At 33.5% G+C, this 16,591-nt stretch overlaps 1 protein-coding gene across 2 annotated transcripts in view; it reads right to left on the bottom strand.

Annotated features, from left to right (window-relative positions):
* The window catches only part of LOC143199935 (uncharacterized), a 240,421-nt gene that overhangs the window by 114,062 nt on the left and 109,768 nt on the right, over positions 1-16,591 (bottom strand). The gene's annotated exons all lie outside the window — the stretch shown is intronic.

Genomic DNA, 16,591 nt, shown 5'->3' with positions numbered 1-16,591 from the left:
TTATTATTTGAAGGGAATTCGATGCGAGACGTACCAGTCAAAAAATATTTCACGGTATACTTAAGGCGCCATCGTATTTTGAAAATGTTAAATCAATAAAATAATGTTTTCATTCCTGAAGGTCAGGTTTTCGAACTCGCTGAACTTTCGAACAAACGACCCTTCCTCCGGAGAATAAAAATAAAAACCAATAAATATATTCGTAATTTTATCCGAACGTCGTACTTATTTATACGAACCGAACATTTTCATACCCGAATTTCCCATTATCCGTCGCTTCCCCTACCAATATCCGAACCCCGTTCCCACAAGGCCTAAGTCTTCGGATTATAATTATTACGGCAGGAATGTTTCTTAACTATGTAATGAGATAACATAACGGTAATATTAAGAGCGGGCATAAAGACCGATAGCTTTACTTGTCTGTATAATTGGAAACGTATATTTTGGCACGTATTCTGTTGGAAATGAAAGTAACCTCAGGCGAATTCCTATATAATGGGTAGTTTGGAAGGCTTCCTCAAACCTCCTTCGAATAATATTATCTCAGGATTATACATATTCTCGCTTCTAAAATAAAATATTTGGCAGTTTTTACATTGTTAAATCCAATACGTATATTGCAGTGAATTATTCTTGCAGTAGGGTCAATTTTTAAAAAATATTTTCAGTACTTCATCTTTCATAAGACCATATCCAAAACGAAATTTAAATTTCTCAAATTATGTTTTGTTTGTTAACAGGTCAATTAACTCCGTCCCGGCCTACCATAGTAAAACACAATTTTTTGGCAATTTTTTTGTTCACAATAATTCCCTTCAAGGGTGATACAACTGATTATAGCGACCCTCCAACTTTTCGATACCATTTCTGTAGTACGATTTGTCCCTTGCTTCAAAATACGCCTCAGTGTCGGCGATCACCTCTTCATTCGACGGAAATTTCGTCCCAGCGAGCATTCTTTTGCGATCTAAGAATAGAAAATAGTCACTTGGAGCCAGATCTGGAGAATACAGTAGATGAAGAAGCAATTCGAAGCCCAATTCATGAATTTGTATCATCGCTTTCACTGACTTGTGACACGGTGCATTATATTGGTGAAGCAGCACTTTGTTTTTCTTCAAATGGGGGCGTTTTTCGGCGATTTTGTCCTCCGAAGGGTCCAATAACGTGACGTAATATTCGCTGTTGATGGTCCTTCCTTTTTCGAGGTAATCAGTGAAAATTATTCCACACGTATCCCAAAATACAGATGCCATAACCTTGCCAGCCGACTGTTGCGTTTTCCCACGCTTTGGAGCGGGTTCATGGTGTGCAGTCTACTCGGATGACAGTCGATTGGACTTCGGTGTGAAATGATGGAGTCATGTTTCATCTATTGTCACATATCGGTGCAAAAACTTAGGTTTATTACACTTGATCATCTTCAAACACTGCTCCGAATCATCAAATCATCGTTGTATTTGGTTAAAAGTGAGCTCGCCCCGCACCCACTTTGCTCAGAGGTTTCTTATACCCAAATATTCATGAACGATATGACGTACACGTTCAATTGATATCTCTAGAATGTCTGCTATTTTACTCAATTTAAATTTACGTTCATTCAAAATCATTTTGTGGATTTTTTAAATGTTTTCGTCGGTAACAACCTCTTTTGGGCGTCCACTGCGTTCATCGTCTTCGGTGCTCATTTCACCTCGTCTAAACTTAGCATACTAATCCTTGATGGTTGATTTTCCTGTGGCAAAGACCGGGAACTCGGCATCAAACCAAGTTTTTGCTTCAACTACGTTTTTCCCTTCAAAAAGCAATATTTTATCAACACGAGAAATTCCTCTTTATCCATTTTTTTTTCACAATAACAAAAGTTGCTTCACTCAAAATGCTATAATTCACAAACTAACGATTTGACAGCTATCAAATTTATACACGCATCTTTTGAGGGTTAGCGCTAATTAAAAATCACATGAAGGCCGAGGACATTTCAATTGACCTGTTACGTTGACGTACAAATAATTAATAATGGAAAAAATTTAAAATCGTGTAATGATGATTATTTTTTGAAAGCTGAACAAAACACCCACAATGTATTTTATTAAAAGAGAATACTCTCCGATTATCGGCGAGCTGGTCGATATTAAATGAAAGCAATTGTGTTTATAGCAAATTACATCGTACTATAGCGCAATCTGTTTGATGAACAGCATTTATTGATAGAGATTTGGAGGCCTTCTGCCGGAGAAACTAGCACATAACTATTCAAACAGGCTAATAATTTCCGCCACTGCAAGCATATTTTCCTGAATGTAAATGAGTTTTGGATGAGTTGGGGCAAACTCACGTACAATTATTCAACAGTTCGCAAGTAAGCTTAATGTAAACTTTAGCGTACATACTGTATAAAGTTCCGAGCATCAATTATTCCTAATGCTTTAGAGTTATCTAAAATAATCAAGAATACTTTTATTGTCATACTATAAAGTTGTTCACTAAAATTAGTAAAAACGGAAGTAAAAAATGAATTTGTGTTTGTAAAAAATATTTTTAACAAAAAAATTGAACCGACTTGAAAAACATTTTAAAATAAAATAGGTACATAATAATCGTTGTAATAACTAAATAAAAAGAAAGAAAAACATTATTTAACCTTCCTACTACACGTATTTTATATTCTACTATATATATACACATTTTAGCTTAATAGCTATCTAACCATATTTATCTATTTACATTAACTTTAAGCAATATTTTAGGTTTGTTTTGTTCATAATTTAATTTTTAGAACCCAACCGAACCTAAACAGTTATACTTTGTTGTTAAATTTAGATTTGTTTTGTTGTTAGTTTCATTTTTTGTATGTGTCACAATTTACTTTTGTATTGTTTGGGCTTGACATAGACCTGAAACTGCTCAGTAGGTAGTAAGTCTTTTTTGTGTTAAAAATCTAAGTTTGATTATTTTCTAATTTTTAACGAGTTTCTTATTAACTTTTTGAAGTCGGTTCAATTTTTTTAGTTAAAAATATTTTATTTTTCTCTATTTAGTGTTAGATATTTACTCAATAAATTACGCAATTATTTTATTAAGTATTAAGTTTTATTAAGTATATACAAATAGTATCTCACGGGGAGAAAATTGCTTTGAAATGGGATTAAAAAATATTATTCTTAGTTACATCGGAGACTCATTGAGTTATTTTCTTGTTTTGTCAAAAATTTAATTAACAAAATCATTGGTGTATTGAATCCTCGAATCTGATAAAAAATCGTTTGTTATTTTATTTATCTAGACAATTTATAAAACACGATAGTCTCAGCAGGTTTCCCATAAGAAAATATTTAGCTGTAGAAAAAACAAGAATAAAATATTGACGCGAAAGAAAATGAGACTTTGATTTGCCACTACAAATATGATTAAATTATCTCTAAGTCACTAAGTTTGATTTAGGTGTTTTATACATGGCGTCTGTTGTCTCATGAGCTTTCATTCTTCTATCCCATATTCCTTCTTTGGCTGGTGTTTTCCACTTTGTTGCAATATCTTCCTGATACTTTCATCTCACGATCGTTAAAATTGTACCGTGATATATTTCCTTTTCATTTTTGCTTTGCAGACTGTCTTAATTTGTCTAGTCTCTTCGATACACTGCAAGCGCTCCTACTAGCTTTCTCTGGTTGGTAGAAGCTAAAACAATGTATGTAATCCAATAAGCCTTTTGTGTTTCTCTTTCTTTCAATCTTTGTTTCCCTTCATACTCTTCTAAGGTATTCCGTTTCTGCTGGTTTGAATAATATATTTTGAACTTTAAAAAGATCTCTTAAATAGGAACGGTAGAAGTAAATTTCAATGTATTTCTATAGTTATAACCCCTTGTTGGGAAATTGAATGATAAAAAATTATTTGGTAGTGGCTACTGGCTTCTCATAAACCTCCAAACATTTTCTCTTAGAGAGAAAATTGACTTGAAAAGGACATAAAAATGTTTTTCTTAATTACATCGGAAAGTTATTGAGTTATTTTCCTGTTTTGTTCCAAATTTAATTAATTATATCAATGATGTATTGAATCTTCGGATCTGACAAAAAATCGATTTTTATTTCATTTATCTAAACAATATATAAAACACGATAGCAGCAGCAGGTTTCCCATAAGAAAATATTATCCCTGTAAAAGAAACATGAAGAAAAAAATTGACGCGAACAAAATTGCTTGTTATCGACAGAGTGAGAAAGTCCTCGAACTTGACGCTACAATAATGTCGTGTGGACACTCCTAGCCAATTTACTTTCGGAGTCGCGTAACGCTGTTCGACGATCGATACGGATTTGGTCTTGTGTTAGAGTTGAAAACGGCAGTCCCATTTGTCTGGTTTATAGAAGCTACACAAACAGCTTTTGTCATGTTGGGGAATGGGAGATGATACGAAAATTAATTAGCCGGGATATTTCTGCCCTGTCAGACCTTGTTTGGGCGAAACTGTTGTAGGGGGTGGGCGAAAGTTACGAACATCCCTCGGAAGGGAATCAAACACCCAAATATCTTAAGCAAATACCCTAGTCTCGGCACTATAGTAAATTGGACTCACAACAATTTTTAAACGCCAATTAGTTTGTTGAAGTCTATCTCAATATTAAGTATAAATTAATAGGACTTCTGTTTTTTTTATCTCTAAGTAAGGGGTAGCAAATGAATGTCGCCGTTATTTTTTTTACCACCGTTTACTATTATTTACAGTTTTGGACTATATTCCGTCTAATATGCAGATTTTACGTCCATAAAATTTCCATTCTTTCGAGGCGATTAAACAATCGACTAAAATTGTGAAACCTTCACAAGAACGAAACTGCTCTTTATATATACCATGTGTTATTGACCGGAATAGATGTGATGGGGAATACTAACTGGGGAATATCAATATTATTTTAGATTTAGTGTTTAGATAAAAATAAATTTGATAATTAAATTTCGATGCTGCACTTTTGTAATAGTTTCGCCCGTTTTTAGCAATATAAAGGTGGTGTACCCTCTCATATATATATCACGAACGATATGACGTACACGTTTAGTTGATATCTCTAGAGATTCAATTTAAATTTACGGTCATTCAAAATTATTTTGTGGATTTTTTAAATGTTTTCTTCGGTAATAACCAATTTTGGGCGTCCACTGCATTCACCGTCTTCGGTGCTCATTTCACCAAGTCTAAACTTAGCATAGCAGTCCTCGATGATTGATTTTCCTGGAGCAGTGTCCGGAAACTCGGCATCAAACCAAGGTTTTGCATTAACTATGTTTTCCCTTCAAAAGCAATATTTTATCAACACGCGAAATTCCTTTATATCCATTTTTTCACAATAACAAAAGTTGCTACACTCAAAATGCTACAATTCACAAATTAATGATAATAATCTGACAGCTATCAAATTTATACACGCATCTTTTGAGGGTTAGCGCTAACTAAAAAACACATGGATTTTCATTTTCAATTGACCTTTTACGTTGACATACCAATAATTAGCTTTAAGCCAATAAACAGCTTTTGTCATGTTGGGGAATGGGAGATGATACGAAAATTAATTAGCCGGGATATTTCTGCCCTGTCAGACCCTGTTTGGGCGGAACAGTTGTAGGGTGTGGGCGAAAGTTACGAACATCCCTCGGAAGGGAATCAAACACCCAAATATCTTAAACAAATACCCTAGTCTCGGCATTATAGTAAATTGGACTCACAACAATTTTTAAACGCCAATTAGTTTATTGAAATCTATCTCAATATTAAGTATAAATTAATAAGACTTCTGTTTTTTTTATCTCTATGTAAGGGGTAGCAAATGAATGTCGCCGTTATTTTTTTACCACTGTTTACTATTATTTACAGTTTTGGACTATCTTCCGGCTAATATGCAGATTTTAGGTCCAAAAAATTCCCATTCTTTCGAGGCGATTAAGTAATCGACTGAAATTGTGAAACCTTCACAAGAAAGAAACTGCTCTTTATATATACCATGTGTTATTGACCGGAATAGATGTGATAGGGAATACTAACTGGGGAATATCAATGTTATTTTAGATTTAGTATTTAGATAAAATTAAATTTGATAATTAAATTTAGATACTGCACTTTTGTAATGGTTTCGCCCGTTTTTAGCAATATAAAGGTGGTGTTCCCTCTCATATATATAACACGAATGATATGACGTACATGTTTAATTGATATCTCTAGAGATTCAATTTAAATTTGCGGTCATCCAAAATCATTTTGTAGATTTTCTAAATGTTTTTGTCGGTAACAACCTATTTTGGGCGTCCAGTGCATTCACCGTCTTCGGTGCTCATTTCACCAAATCTAAACTTAGCATACCAGTCCTTGATGATTGATTTTCCTGGAGTAGTACCCGGAAACTCGGCATCAAACCAAGGTTTTGCATTAACTATGTTTTCCCTTCAAAAGTAATATTTTATCGACACGCGAAATTCCTTTATATCCATTTTTTCACAATAACAAAAGTTGCTACACTCAAAATGCTACAATTCACAAATTAATGATAATAATCTGACAGCTATCAAATTTATACACGCATCTTTTGAGGGTTAACGCTAACTAAAAAATACATGGATTTACATTTTCAATTGACCTGTTACGTTGACGTTCCAATAATTAGCTTTAAGCCAATAAACAGCTTTTGTCGTGTTAGGGAATGGGAGATGATATGAAAATTAATTAGCCGGGATATTTCTGATCTGTTGGACCTTTTTTGGGCGGAACTGTTGTAGGGGGTGGGCGAAAGTTACAAACATCACTCGGAAAGGAATCAAACACCCAAATATCTTAAGCAAATACCCTAGTCTTGGCACTATAGTAAATTGGACTCCCAACATTTTTTAAACGCTAATTAGTTTATTGAAATGTATCTCAATATTAGCAATATAAAGGCGGTTTTTGGCAATATAAAAGTGATGTTCCCTCTCATATATATAACAATATCGATAATCGCGTGTTCGAATCCTGCTGGGGCATGGTTGTAAATTTATGTCTGCGATTAGTTAATATTTGTGATTGTCCTAGGCAAGAGTGCAAAATACGACAAGGAAAATTATCCTAGTCACGCCAGTAATCTGGCTGAGTAATACCGGATGACTTCTGAGATGATTTCTAAGTTGGTCACTCGCCAGTTGGTAGGCTCAATGCCGAGGACTGTTGTTCGGAGCCCACGTTAAATTGTAGGTCCACTACAGATAAAACCCCTAGTTGCTAAAAAGAGACTTTAAAATATATATAAAAAATAGCTTCACGTCAAAAGTGTTTTGGATGTGGAGAAGTGTTGAGTTTATTCCCAAGATTCCATCTGCATGGGGTCGTTATAGTGACTCTGTGATTCAATATCGGCTCCAATAATTAAGTAATGCAACTTGTCCTTTATTCTAATGGTTGTATACGATTATCTCTTCTTATTTTGCCACTTGTCATTGAATATATATTTAGCACTTGATATTTTATTGTTTATTATTTATAATAATTTATATTTATTTCATTATTTTATCTTTATCGTTTTCTAAATTTTTTTATTTCCGCATTCATTCATTCTTATTATATTTTTGATTTGGCCTATTGTTCTTATTATTGGAATAATATACTTTTGAAATATTATTTATATATAGAATGTGTAGAATAGAATATAGAAAGTGGAATAGAAAATATGCCTTTTTGTGTGACCCCTGATTCTGAGAAATTTATTAATTGTATTTCTATTTTATATATCGAGTATATACGAACTATTATAAATCTTTGCTTTGGTTATAAGCATACAAATTTCGAAATGAAATGTTTTCCCACATTTTGAGGAGAGTTAATAATTTTTGGTTTCTTAGTTGGAAATAAACATGATGACAAACCTACTCGCCAATAAAGCAACACCCTTATGTTTTATTACAACATATCGATAATTTGTATTCAAAGCACGAACAAAATATATTAATTTCAATTTATATCAATGTCCTGATATTATTGAAGTTTAATATGCTTGCATGGTTCAAAACTTGAATAGAAGTATAGTCAAAACACTTAAAAGTGATACTGTTGATGCCTATCTTATGATAGAATGTTTCAAGTTACACATTTATGACGTCGGATATCATACAAAGTAGAAAGCAGAAGATTAAAAAAACTCATAGTAGGTAAATTAAATATGAACTACAAGGGCGAGAATCAAGATTTACATAAAAGACATAAAACAATAACTTGAAATGAATACATCTATTGACAGGAAAAAAGTTATAGCTACTGTAGCAAAAATGGAAGAATGGAATAAATAAGTAAAGAACAATGCAATTTTATTTAAAAATGTAGGTAAAGAAATTACAATCAGCCTGGATAAAAGATAACGTAAGTGAAGTAACGAAAATATACAGCAGCGAAAATAAGAGACAGCAAACATCTGAATACTAAAACAAAACAAACTACGTAATTTGCAGTCAAGTAAGTCGCTATTTTCGGTCCGACTGATTTTGTCACTATTTGCTATCGACTGTTTCAGTCGTGTACTTTTAATTACTATTTGTGGTTCTACTAATATTATTCAACTTATTTTTAACGTTTTGACTCTGTCATCCTAGCCGCGACCTTGACAGAAATGTACCCAATTTATATTTACATAGATTTATATGCAATATATATAGTTTTATGATTGTTTTGGTGTTTACTCTGTTATGTGAGAAACATGAAAAACTTAATAAATCGCCGAATTTCCACCACTGGACGATGACTAGTAATATATTAACGTATAAAAATTTGCACCAAAATTGGTTGAACGATAATATTCGTTATATTTATATAATTAAACTCACCATGTACTTTTCAAAATAGTATTGAACACTTGTTAAAACTAAAACGTTCATAATTTACATAGATGAAATACATTAAACATAGGATAAATAGAAGAAATTATTAATTATTAACTATAATTTTATAAACATCTTAAAACATTGCTAAATATCAAGGTTTTTAAAGAATAATGCAATAAGTATCAATATTATAATAATCAAAATAGTATGTATATAATAGATCTAAATTTTGAAAAGTCCATAGTTTCTTTAATTATTATAAATACATTATTTTAATACACATTTATAAATTGTAAAAAATAAATTGCCTAAATTATGTGCAGTATTGTTTTAATATACATGTTAGAGTCAAACATGAATTTCAAAATTGTTTTTATTCATTTATACCCTGTTTTAATATACAAATATGTATTAATTCATTTATTTTCCATATTTATATTTATGACATAAAAGTAAAAAAAGAAATGTCATATGTACTTATTTTTGATTCTTTAAAGTTGTTACTACAGTTCTGAAAATAATCTTATTTATAATTCTTTTGCTATATTCAATAGTCTAGTAACTTAAACTTAGAAATAAATTGTTGATTAGTGAAACTTAATGGAAATTAGATTTATTAAAATGTAGCTGTAAAATGTGACGGTTAGTTCTTGAGATTCGCATATATTTTAATATAAAGACATATATTACTTTAATTAACATTATATATCAAATATATTTATGATTTTATGTTAAGAATATTGGTAAAAACAGTTTTGATAGCATAACATATCAATTTTAAATTATTCTCTTTACTCTGTTATGTGAGAAACATGAAAAACTTAATAAATCGCGGAATTTCCACCACTGGACGATGACTAGTAATAAAATAACGTATAAAAATTTGCACCAAAACTGGTTGAACGATAAAACTCGTTTCATTTATATAATAAACTCAACATGTACTTTTCAAAACAGTATTGAATACTTGTTAGAACTACAACGTTGCGTATTTTTTTTTGTACTATTCTTACATGGAACGAACCGGTGCTTAAAGGAATCCGGAAATATACAAACCATAAAAACCGTCGCGCTTTTGTATTAAGAACTGGAAATACGCTTTAGCAGCGGAGAAAATCCCGAAGGATCGGGCCGGGTGCCGGTCGGAGAGATTCGATCTTCTTTTGTCTGAAAATAAAGAAATCACGAAAGGACTTGACGATGTAAGTACGGCGCCCCGATTGGTTTGGAATTGGGATGTCGAGCGGACGCAAATGGGACTGGAGATGATTTCGAAACGGGATAAACACGATTTGTATGTTGCAGGAAGCACTATGCATAATTCATTCGGAATATTCCGAGAGGTGGAAATAAAGATGAAAGAATGGATGATGAACAACAGGAAGTAGGGAGATATTTGCATTTTGGATTAAATCTTAATGGCGTGCCCCTGATGTAAATGTAACTATAGTTTATAAAACCAGGAATTTTGTAGAAATTTTGTGAATTACAACTAGATTTTATTATCTACTATTTTTTTAGTATTGTATTATTCTTCATTCATATCTAATATCTGAAATCTAGATTTTAAAAAAGATATAAAAGAAATAGGTGTTGATGGAGGTATTCCCGGTATTGCCCACAACATAAGCACTTGCAACTCAGCGCCTTTGCCACGCTGGCAGCTTGGATATACAAGTTGTTGATTTTTTATATCTTCAACCTCCATATAAATCCACTGTTATCAAATAGTTATCACATTTCAACGTTTTTATTTTCATGCAATCTCACTGTTCTTTAGTTGCAAACCTTTTGATTTCTTCGTTTTTGTGGATGGAAAAAGGTAACAGTTTATTAGGTTTAGTTACTCATAACAAACTGTCATACTCAAGTCCCCGGCTTGACATATAGATGGCGTAATTAGAATTAAATCCATATGTTTTAGTTGGCCGTAGCCCTCAAAAGGTGCGTGAGTAAATTTGACAGCTGTCGTATCATTAGTTTGTGAATAATAGCATTTTGAGTGAAGCAACTTTGATATTGTGAAAAAATTTTTAAAACGAAATTTCGCATATTGACGAAATATTGTTTTTGAAAGGTAATCACCCACCAAGGATTAGTATGCTAAGTTTAGACGTGGTGAAAGACCGAAGAAGGTGAACGCAGTGGACGCCCAAAAGGAGTTGTTTCCGAAAAAAACATTAAAAAAATCAAGAAAATGGTTTTGAATTATCGTAAATTGAAATTGAATAAAATAGCAGATACTCCAAAGCTATCAACTGAACATGTGCAGCATATCATTCACGAATTTTTGGGTATGAGAAAGCTCTGTGTAAAGTGGGTACCGCGTGAGCTCACTTTTAACCAAAACCAACGACGACTTCGAACAAGACTCCATCATTTCACTTTGAAGTCCAGTCGACAGTCATTCGAGTAGACTGCACACGATGAACCCACTCCAAAGCGTGGTAAAATGCAACAGTCCACTATTATATAGCGTTATTGGACCGTTTGAACGACGAGATGCTGAAAAACGGCCGCATTTGAAGAAAAAGAAAGTGCTGCTTCACCAAGACAAAGTACCATGTCACAAGTCAGTAAAAACAATGATAAAAATCCATGCCTTGGGTTTCGGATTGCTTCCTCATCTACCGTATTCTCCAGATCTGACCCCCAGCGACTATTTCCTGTTATCAGATCTCAAGAGAATGCTCGCTGGGAAGAAATTTTCGTCGAATGAAGAGGTGATCGCCGAAACTGGGAACTATTTTGAATCAAAGCACAAATCGTACTACAAAATAGTATCGAAAACTTGGAATTATGTTAAATTAAAGAAACTAATTTTGCCAAAAAGTTTGTTTTACTATGGTAGGCCGGCAAGTTTTCAATTGACCTGTTATAATTGTTAATTTTAGGCCTTCGAGGGATACCACTACATAAAAAACGCGCCTAGAACTCTACCTATACTAGTGTCGAAAAAAGTTCAATATATATATAAAACTAGAACATCTTTCATAGATATAGCTATAACGATAAAAGAATTAGTGATTGATTGATGTTTTTATATAGGAGCGTAATATATCGAACTTCCACGTCGAAAAACTCCTTTATTCCATGGTTAGTGGATTAAAATAGATGCGAAAGTTTCGAAACAACGATAACATTTAACACAGTTAATCAAGTCAAGCTTTGATGTTCGGAAAGAGCTCGACTGAAACCCAACAAAGGCGAATCGCCAAAAAGTGCCTTCATAATGGACGATTTTGTTAGCGGGAACTTTAGCAGCGTTGTAGTTAATTGAGATTTATTAGCGTCAGAACTATGAACGGACCGGGAGAGCTGACAGCATAGATGACGACCAAACGCGCGTATTTACATGTCCAGCGTTGGGGTTCCCTAATTCGATTATGTAGGCTCAAAGGGGAGACACGTATATGATGGACATGATTCAATCGCTGGTACGAAACTTTTTATTGCTTCCGTTATCCCGCCTTCAGCAAATTTTCAGCTGTTGTATTCTTGATATATTGACGTGATATATTAGATAAAAGTCCAAAATGAAAGTAATCAAGATCTAATTTTGCTGGGGAATAGAGTAGGTCCATGACATATATTTTGATGAGATATCTATTGACGAAAATTCCAGGTGTCGCTGTAAACAACCGTTACACTACCTCATTTAACCGTTAAATTCAACGGTTTTAATACTTCTCTGCGCTAAACAACATTATTCCATTTAGTATTATTGAGTTATTCAGTGTGTACAGACGCTAGACATAGAATACTCAAACTTCCACTTTCGATAATCATTATTTATAATGGTGCTCCATCAATCCTAAGTGATATTTTTTATACCAAATGTGTTATGACAAAGAACGATATGGAGAATTATAAGAGTTCAAAAATGATGAATTAGAAGGCTTATTAGACAAAAAGCCACTTCAAATTCTTAGAGACCTTTCAGACAGCTTGATGGCCAATCAACTGTTACATAAAGTCTTACTATTCATATGGTGGGATCAGCAAGATGTAGTTATATTAGACTTGCTAAAACCGAATGAAATGTTTACTACAAATTTCTACCTCCAAATTTAATCCAGTGGCAGTAGTGATCCACAGTGACCATCTGGGAGGCGGTTTCGGTTTAATGTATTTGATAATCCCAGAAGCAGTCCCAAATATCTCGGACTAACTTGTCACTCCAAGACGAATCTCCATGACCGCGTATGCGTCCAGAACAAAAAAAAAAAAAGATGTCTGTCACGGTCATCTCAACAAACTGATCTACGTATTGTTACTAATTACCACTTGGTCAGATCGATGTAGCATGGCTTGGCTAGCGCACGGTATTTTTGTGTCCATTTTTATCAATATATGTCCTTTCAAAAATGAGTTTAGAACATTCACAACGATGAACGTTGTTGCCAACTGGATCTTTAACAGTAGAAACACTAAATAATTTTTATCATCGCTGCAACATGCAGCATCCCAAAAATAATATTTAGGTGTGGACAATTCGATATAGTAGTGTCGTATGGTTTCTTTGTCATAGATTCACGTCACTTATCTAAATAATTACATTATTTTAGAAATCAAATCATCTATATAGCTGGATAAGTTAAGTATGTTATGTTTTAACTATCCTTCTTTTGAGATATTTTCAGATAGTTTCAAGTCATTTGTGGTTTGAGGTTGATACAGAATGATGATACGTTATGTTTCACTTAACTACTTTAATTAATTATATCCAATTAATTATATTCAGTTTACGAAGTTTAAATTTTAACCTAGGTAATAATATCTAATATCCAATAATCAAATTGATATATAGTATGTATAAATAGGTTTTGCGTTTTGTTTCTTGTAAGTTTGAGTTTAAGTTTGAGGATTCAAATGACTGTCCATTATACATTCCGAAATGTTATACTGATAACATAAACACTGTTCACAGACATTTTTTAATTATTTAAACTAACTGAATACCTGAAGATTATAGAAGAAAAATAAATATTTTCAACATATTGCTAAAATAGGCACTGGAAAGAAGGTGGGCGGAGGTCAGCTTTTCTTTATCATAATCATGAAAATGGAGAGATTTAATTAAATAAATTATATTACATTTACGCGAAATTCTGGTATTTGACCTTTCATATCTTTTTACTTAGTGGTATAGAGACCACTACGGCCCTTTAGGCCACCACGCATTCACCTACAGCAAGTCGGAAGGTGGGAGCAAGTTGGACAACGCTGGTGGATTGCTACCATGTGGTTCCCGGCTATAAAATACCACTCGACAACGTCTCGCTCTTTTGTATAAAATGCTAGTCCATCCAGCCTGCCTCAACGGAGCACAGGTGTGGTACAGGTATGTATCTGAGAAACAACTTGAATTACTCCAAGTGTTCGTATCCAAATGGTTTATGAGGAACGTCAACACTCACCTTAAATCAGGCATCCCGTCTGTGAAGAATTTCACGAACATAATCAGTGTAAGGTTCTCCATAGACGCTTTAAAACACCTTGATTAAATCCCTACCCATCCCCAAACCTCGGTAGTAAACCAACTACAACAATCCCAGTCGAAACCCAAGTTCTCTGAGACCCGCAAAACATTCATACCCCGAATCCGAAGCGAAATCAGCAGAAGACCATTTGGTTCTAGCTGGTCATCTGCCCCCTTGTAACAGTTCCACTTCCACAGCGCTACCGTACTTCCTTTACGCAACCTAATATCTTGTCCATTCTCCCGTCGACCACATGTACCAATTAAAATCGAAATAAACAAGTCTTTATTCATCCAGTGTTTTCAGTTCACGTGCGATTTCCTTCCACAAAATAGTAGTGAGTGTTCGGACAAACAATCGCATTCCCCTCCGCCACACATTCCGGTCGGCCAGACGAACATTCATACAATGGGTAAGGAAAAAGTTATAATTACAATAAAAAACAGTGCTAAAAATAGTGACATAAACGTTATATAGTTATGGGATTTATAGAATAGTTTCAGAAAAGCTTGTTTATGAATCAAATTTACATAGAAAGTCTAACTATCTCTTTATATTCTGACCACTCATACTCTATACTAGTCGAATTTTTTATTGAACCATAATATATGAGTGATTAAAAGTGATTATAGTGCATTTCTTAACTAACTTATTGAAAATATCCAACTACCTACAGTTGAAAAAACGAGTGAACGTAAAGTCGTTAAAAACGACAATTTATATTTTCAACATTTTATTAATTTCTTTATACACTGATGGAATACGAAAATTTAATCCACACAGCTGCCTTTCATTCGAAATCTAGCTTGTTTCTCTAAACTTGTATTTCACTGATATAATTGTTTAACCCATTTCCGACTATTCATAGTAATTATTTTACAATATTTCATGCAATCACTAATACAATCAACATAAAAACATAATATCTATCACATCATATCGCTGTCAGTGTTCAGGTTGATTGAAAAGTCTCCGGCCAACCAAAGTAAAACAATTTTTTGCCAAAATTATTTTTTTTTATTCCACATAAACCCCTTCAAGGGTGATACAATGATTATAGCGACCCTCTAACTTTTCGATACCATTTTTGTAGTACGATTTGTCCTATGCTTCAAAATAGACCTCAGTTTCGGCGATCACCTCCTGATTCGACGAAAATTTCTTCCCAGCGAGAATACTTTTGAGATCTGAGAACAGGAAATAGTCGCTGGGGGGCAGATCTGGAGAATACGGTGGATGAGGAAGCAATTCGAATGAAGAGGTGATCGACGAAACTGAGGTCTATTTTGAAGCAAACGAAAAATCGTACTACAAAAATGACATCGAAAAGTTGGAGGTTCGCTATAATCAGTGTATCACCCTTGAAGGGAATTATGTTGAATAAAATATATTTCCAAAAAAATGCGTTTTACTATAGTAGGCCGGGGACTTTTCAATTGAACTGTTAGTTCTAGTTCCCCGACTTCGTGATTTAGCCCATTTGCCTACCATGTTATTATTCTTAAGAACGAATTACTCATTTTTGTTCTTCTTTAAGTCTTTTGGGGTTTTTCTTATTTAACAATAGAATTATAAGAGCATTAATGGTCCTAACCATAACACCGGATAATACGACTTTGGAACTATTTTTATGCATAATTTTCAAAAAGCGATTTCCATCATTCACATCCATATCATCCCCATTAACTTGCTCTAAAACGGATTTTCATTTATTTTATTTGAAAGCATTTTTCTCTCCAGCACACACACTTTTGGTTCTCGCAAAAAGCCTTTTCTGACTCCGGCTAACGCTAGAAGGACTTTTTTGTCGAGCATTCGCTTCGGCCGCTTTTCTCACTCACCCGCAAGAAAAAAAACTCATTAATGGACTTCTAATGTTAGCGGATGGAAAAGTTTTTAATTAATAATTATTTTTGCTCGCTCTACAAAGCTGCAACCATATTGAGCGGTCGATAATTTAATTTTCAACGTACCCGACAAGCTCTGCACGGCAGTGCAAGAGACGTTTCTGATATAATTTAGTTAAGGATATCGCCAGTGTACATATCTAATTCATGATTTGATTGCATATTGAACTTTCTGAAGTGTAATTTTAATAATCAATTCCTTGAAAATAATTTGTATATTTAGAGAGAAAAAACCTAATACCAACACACCAGTATGGATTTATTAACAAGCATTCGACAATTGACCAGGTCAACAGAGTAACAGATGTTATTGAAAAGCCTATGAAAGTAAAAAATATGCTCAGCTATATTCTTAGATGT

This window comes from Rhynchophorus ferrugineus, unplaced genomic scaffold (assembly GCF_030347505.1).
Source record: "Rhynchophorus ferrugineus isolate W39M unplaced genomic scaffold, kcgeb_rfMv2 rfM7, whole genome shotgun sequence".
Classification (NCBI taxonomy): domain Eukaryota; kingdom Metazoa; phylum Arthropoda; class Insecta; order Coleoptera; family Curculionidae; genus Rhynchophorus; species Rhynchophorus ferrugineus.
Note: the sequence above shows the minus strand (reverse complement) of the source record. Positions and strands in the feature narration are given on the sequence as shown.